Below are 6,874 nucleotides of genomic sequence, written 5' to 3' on the forward strand. Positions count from 1 at the left end.
GTGCATAGCCATAGCACGTTTATAACATGGAATATGAGGGAGCCACTTAAAATGAGGTAGTACAATACTCCTTAAACTCTGAAGGGTGTACAAGTTGCTGGGGAACTTGTGAAAATGCTGATTCGGATTCAGCAGGGCTAGGGTGGGGCCTGGGAATCTGCGTGTCCAACAGGCTCCCAGGTGATGCTGCTGCTTTAGGGACCACACTTAGGGTAGTCAGGATGGAGAGGAGGTGTGCATTTACTGACAAAACACTTGTGTACTATGTGATGTTAAATGGGGGCAAAACCAGGTTATAAAGAAGAGGGCCCGCTCTTTTTTGTATTTTAAGTGGAAAGTATAGACGCACTCTCTCCCTCGTTTTATCTGGACGGATATTTACCGACATGCCAACAGTATATAGCTCAGAGTGGTGGGGATTTATGGTATTTTCCTTTTGCTTATTTGTATTTTCTAATTTTCCCTATAATAAATGAATCACCTTTGTGCGCTCTAAAAGGCGTTGGGGCAGGAATCAGCCTTGACTCAGCACTACTGCAACGCCTGGTGCCCATCCACATGGGTCGTTCTTATCTTGCCTTCATTTCAGTGGAATCTCAGTCATGGGTCCTTTTCCGAAAACCTTTCTGCATTAGGAAGGGAGGTGGAAATACTTTAAGGACTTATTTCATTTTTCCTGTCACGTAAAAGCTGTGGGTCTGGCTCTTTAAAATACTGCTTAAAATTCTCCCTTAAAAAGCAAGGCAATTACTTGCCAATCCCCCGCTGTAGGAAGGAAACCTTGTAATTACCAAGCATCTGTCTCTCAATTCAAAGTCAAGGCCCCACAGCCAGAAGACACTGTGATTCAGCAAACAAGAGGACAAAGTGAGTTCTGCGGGGGGATCTACAGTGAAATCCTAAAATAACACGTGCGCGAGACTGAAATTGCAGCCCCAACGTTGGGTGTAAATATATCATATGAAGGAGGAAAAAAAAAAAAAAACACGCCTCTTCATGTGGCATGCTGGGCTGACTGGCAAAATGAAAGGCAGCAATTTTAACTGTCACCTTCGCTGAAAGCAAAGTTGAGTTCGATGATTAAAAACATATTTACTGAAATACTCCTATAACCAGGGTCCTTGCTACAGCTTCAAGAAAAGCGAACAAACCACAGCAACTAAGAAGTCAGCAGGCCCTTCACCAACACCAGTATTTCTGGAAACAGCTTTTTAGAGCAATGGGTTAAGCACTACTAAAAGGAGGAAGGGAGGTAGAGAAGGGAACTAATATTTAATTAAGCACCTGAGTGCAGAGAATTTAACACACACAATACCCATTTTATAGACGAGAAGACTGAGGTGAAGAGGCAGCGTGGTGTCATGAGCGTCAAACACACCAAGCACTCTTGTTCTGCTCCTTATTGCCTGTGTGGCCTTGAATGAGTTCTTTCTATCCTTTAAGTTTTGTTTATTTGTAAAATGTGGATAATGAAACTACATCCCCTGCTCCCGCAGGGAACTGAGGGCACCTATGGCTGCTGTCCAGCGTGTGCCCAGTGCTCGGTGGGTGCTCAGTTAGGAGGGATCGTATCTTGCCCAAGGACACCTCGTTCAGCCTCACATGCCAGGGGCAGAATTTGAACCTGGGTTGGTCTCTCCCCAGAGTCCCTGTGCACAGTGTCACTGCGCTTTGCTGTAGCTGCTGGCCAAGTTTCCACACATATATCCGTCAGATCTCTTCTCCCTCCCCTATCTCCCACCTGGTGCAGTTCACCCAGTGATCCAGAGTCAGAACATTGAAAGTATTGGCAAATGTTCCCTCTTTTTACCTGTCTGGTTTGTTGTTTTTGTTAACATGACAGTCAGTAGTACTTTTAAATTTAACCTAAATGGTTGAAATATATAGCATCCAGTACTTCCCCAGTTGCTCCGACCCTCTTTGCAAAAAATATTCACTCAAAGAAATCGGGAATCTTTCTGTCTGTGCAGAAAACCAGCTTGTTTTAAGTTGGAAAGCTTTTCAACTGTGCTTGGATGGACAGGACAAGCATGCTGTTTCTCTGGGTTCCATCACCACTGTTGCTTATCCCCGAAGGCACAGGGGAGGACCGAGCCGGATCTGCTGTCTTCACCTGGGCTTCTCTCACCACTGGCTTCATCTCCTCCTCTGCTCACCCTGCCACCCACACAGCTTTGTCCAAAGGCATCAGCACAGTGTGTCTTTCGCTGGAAAGGTTTTGTTCGGGAAGCCAGAAATAGAGGCAAAAGCCAGGCAAAGCTCATGGGGCTCAGGCCCCTTCAGAAGCCACTGGCTCCCGGTGCTGTCTCTGCTGCTCTTCAACTTTGAGGCATTGGGAGTCTCTTAAGGGACTGTGGGGTCGGCATGGTGGCTCACCCTTGTAATCCCAGCACATTGGAAAGCCGAGGGGGTGAGGTGGGGTGGGGTGGGAGGATCACTTGAGCCAGGAGTTCAAGACCAGCCTGAGCAACATAGTGAGACCCTGTCTCTATGAAAAATACAAAAAAATTTTAAATAAGCCAGGCTTGGTGGTGCACTTATAATCCCAGCTATTCAGAGGCTGAGGTAAGAGGATTGCCTGAGCCCAGGAGTTTGAGGTTGCAGTGATGCATGTTTGCACCACTGTACTCCGGCCTGGGTGACGGAGTAAGACTCTGTCTCAAATTTTTTTTTTAAATTGCTGGGCGTGGTGGCCTGTAATCCCAGCACTTCGGGCAGCTGAGGTGGGTGGATTGCTTGAGCTCAGTAATTCGAGACCAGCCTTGGCACCATAGCGAGACCCTGTCTCTACAAAAAAAAATTTTTTTAGTTAGCTGGGCATGGTGGTGCATGCTTGTGGTCCCAGCTACTCTGGAGGCTGAGGTGGGAGGATTGCTCGAGCCTGTGAGGTTGCAGTGAGCCATGGTTGCTCCCCTGCACTCCGGCCTGGGTGACAGAGCAAGACCTTGTTTCAAATATTTACATACATACATAGATACATACATGAAGTAGAGACAGCGAGATGGCAGGGAAAATAAATAGCAAGATGGCAGAGAACCATTGGCTGGACAGCTGCCCCACCAAACTCTAGTCAGGGAAAGTTTTAAATACAGAGCCTGCATCCTTACAGTGAAGCAGTAACATCTGACATTTAAAGATCCCTCCCTGAACATTCCTCTTCTCCCCCCTCCTATAACGTCTTTCCTAGGACCCATGCTCCCATTCTTTCTGTAACCTCAAGAGAGTATATAAGCTTCTGTTACTCATTGAAATGTTGGGTCTTCATTCTGAAGACTCCCACGTATATACATTCAATAAATGTGTATGTTTTTTCTCCTATAAAATCTAAAGATGCCTGAACACCTTGCACATGTTTTTGTAACAGACTCACCTCCTCTCAGGTGACCAACCACCGTAGTTTACCTTGGATTGCCCTGGTTTCAGAGCCGAAAATCCAGGGCCTAAGGAAACCCCTTTGTTCTGTGTAAACCTGAATAGCTGGTCACCCTGTATCCAGTGGATCAGTGAGCCAGTTCCCTGAGATCAGGGGTGGCCAGAATACAAAAGCCAGAGTTTCCCTTGCCCATCATCAGTGTGGCCTGTTCAGTGCAGTTCATGTGCTCGCAGTTGGCCAGCTACAGGCCTGGCACTCAACGACTCTTCTCCTTACATGACCATGGAAAAGTCCCCATGAGTGGACATTCCTGAAATTCCATCATTAGGATGTCATTCCTTTACAGGACCCTTGTTTCCCGTTAAAAATTGAAATACTTCAAAATGCCCAGGTAGAGGAACAAATCATTAGTGAGTACTTTCATCAAGAACCACAGGCGATTCTGCAGCAAGGCACTCACGGCTGTCTCTGAGCATGTCCGGACTCCGTGGTTACGTGCTGGGCTCCTGCTGGCCTGCGAACTGCGGTAGGAAGTAACCACGCGGGCTGACAGGGAAGAATCGGGCAGGACTAAAGCTTACAGTACTAACGTCCAACAGTAGTCCACAGTAGAAAGTTAAACTTTGCATGAGAAAGATGTGAAATCTTTGAGAATCCAGAGGAAGGAAGCTTTTTTTTTTTTTTTAAAGCTGTGGATGACAAAAGTTTCATGAAAAGGGCAGCAGCTGAGCTAGGTTTTGCAAGCTCTGTGAGAGTGGATGTGGGATGAGAGAGGGACAGGAGTGGGCACTCTAGCCCGAGGGCACAGCATGCTGGGGTGAAGGGAAGAAAGGAAATGAGAGGGGCGGGGCGGCTCACACTCTGTCCTGGATTCCCAGCTGCAGAGTTGCAAGGGAGGAGAACGTAGATGGTGGCTCCGGGAACCCTGGGCGTGGAGGGTGGCTGGGACTTGGACTAGGCACGAAAGGGCTCCCCTGCTCTCAGAACAAGGAATTCAGCCAAGTTAGCAGTAAGGACACCGATAGGACAGAAGAAAGTAGTGGGTGGTTTTCTCATCCCACTGCTAAGTGCCTGGGCCAGCCAGGGAGTCTGCTCAGGCAGGGATGGGGAAGCCTAGGCTGGCAGAGGGTCCAGCCTCTGATCAGGGTTGGGGTGTAAAGCTGGTCCACTGCAGCGTGAGACGTTGAGTGCCGGCCCCTGGCCAAGATGCTGAGACTGAGAACAACTCCATCATGGCAGGCCATCCCGGGAAGGAGGCTGCAGAGGTTGGAGCTGCTCCAGAGTGCAGGCAGCAGTAGCCTGTGCATGTTCCCCAGGGACACCCAGAGAGTAGGCTGGTTGCATCTGCCTGGGATCCCAGTCTGTTGGTGCCAGACTATACCTGAGTGTGCTCACAACCTGGCAGCGGGACATACTGAGAAAGGAAGTGCTCTGGGCTTGGAGACAGAGAACTCAGGTTCAGTGCTGGCTCTAACTTTATAGTCCAGGTAAATTTCGCAACCTTGTTTGGCTTTCAGTTTCCTTATCTATAACATGAGCAAAATGATAGGTATTTCAGAGGTTCACTGGGAGAAAGGCAGGGGTGTGTGTGACAGTGGATTTATAAACTGTAAGCACTGTGCACATGGATGGTGTTTGCCTCATTGTCACTCCTCTCTAGGGAGAACACGGCCACAGACGGCCACCCACTCCTGAGCTGGCCTCCCAGAGCCATCTGTGTCCACAGGATCTAGCACTCTGACTCTTCCTTTTCCCGTTTCTGGGTTGATTCCACCCATTGCCGTCTCCTGGGCCACTTCAGCTGCTCCTGTCTTTATTCCACTTAAGCTTTTTCTTCCTCTTGACTGTTGAGCCCTTTGGCAGACAGAGCCCTGCACAAGCTGTGATGAACCCGAGACACAGGGTCTTGAAAGCAGAGATTGACGCACCTGGTTCTTGAGTAGAGGTGTAGGTGCTGACCTGCACAGCTTCCCTCTTCAAAACCAGGTGTGCATTTGCTTAAACAGGGTTTTCTTGGAAACCCTAAAGCCGTAACCTGGGCTTGGCATGGATAGTACCTTGCATCTCCTTTCTCCTTCCTGCAGATGCACAGATTCTTGGCAGCAAGAGTGAGGGACTGTTGCTTATGTTGACTTGGGAGCCGGGAGGAGGAGGTGCTGTTTCTGCCCAAGACGGTAGTGATAGGTGTCAAGTTTCTTCCACAAGTTACCAGCCTTTAGGGTGGGCTCCTGGAAGAAACCCTGCGGGACCCCACCTAGGTATGCCCTGCCCAGAGAGCCCAGCACAGGGAGGCAGAGCACCCTGTGGCTGCCAATGACACTGGTCTGGCATCTGAATTAGTAACTCACAATAGGATTAATTTCTCTGTGTAATTAAGTAAAGGAAAATGGCAGGAAAGTACTGCCTGTTTCTTCCACACAGGGCTTTGTTTTCTATCCTGTGATTACAAGGGAAGTCCATTTGACTTCATTAACTTAGAAAGTATCTAGCAGACCCATTCATCTGGGGCTGGCCTCCTATCTGCCTTTGGACAGATGCTTCACAAACTCCTACCAGGTGTGTGACATTTGCTGAGCTCTGGGTCTGCAAATGTAAATAGCACAGGGCCCCTGCTCTGTGGAATTGCCTAGCCCTGTCCAGCTCTGCACAATAGGTAAACGTGAAATCAGTAATTACAATCTAGTATGCTGAGGGTAGTAATGAAGGTGCAGGAGCCAGACTTCCTGGGTTCAAATCCCACCACTTGGACAAGTCCCTGAATCTCTGGCTTCAGTTTTCTTCATCTGTAAAATGGGGATGATGATAAGATTTCAGAGGGGAGGATGCAGATTAAATGAGCCAACATGTGTCAGTGCCTAGAAAAGCACCTGGCACTGTAGGGGACATGCTTGGTAACTGTTGGCTCTGTTTATCAAATCAGAGAGGCAGATCGATCACTATGAGGGTGGAGAGGAGGTAGGAACTACCTCTGGAGTGTTGACAGGCTAGTTGGGCTGGGTATTGAAGTAGGAATGTGTGTGTGGAAGATGACCAGTTAACGATGCAAGAGCAAGGAGGCCTGAAGGGCACTGCATGCTGGTGAACATGAGTATTTTAGTACAGCTGAAACTGAAAAGGTACAGAAAGTGGAGGTAGGCATTGAAGAGCCAATGGGGCATTTCAGTGAGTGGTGTGGTATGATGAGAATTGTGTTTTTGAGTGTTAATTCTAATAATGATGATGGAAACAGAGTCTGATTAGCAGGCTACTACAGTCAGCATGAGGAGATGCTGAGGGGACCTGGTGGGGAGCTGGCATCCTGGAATGGGCAGATAGGACTTGGAGAGAGTAATTTGAACATGGAGCTTATCGATGGCATGTGAAAGTGGAGGTGAGGAGCAGGAGTTGAAAGGAGGTTTCCAGGGCTGTGGTATGAATTACTAAGTGAATGGGGTGCTGGTCACACAGTGGGAGAGCAGGTTGGGCAGGCAGCAGGTGGGTGAGGTTTAGCGTGCTGGGTGC

The sequence above is a fragment of the Colobus angolensis genome, unplaced genomic scaffold (assembly GCF_000951035.1).
Source record: "Colobus angolensis palliatus isolate OR3802 unplaced genomic scaffold, Cang.pa_1.0 Scaffold126, whole genome shotgun sequence".
NCBI lineage: Eukaryota > Metazoa > Chordata > Mammalia > Primates > Cercopithecidae > Colobus > Colobus angolensis.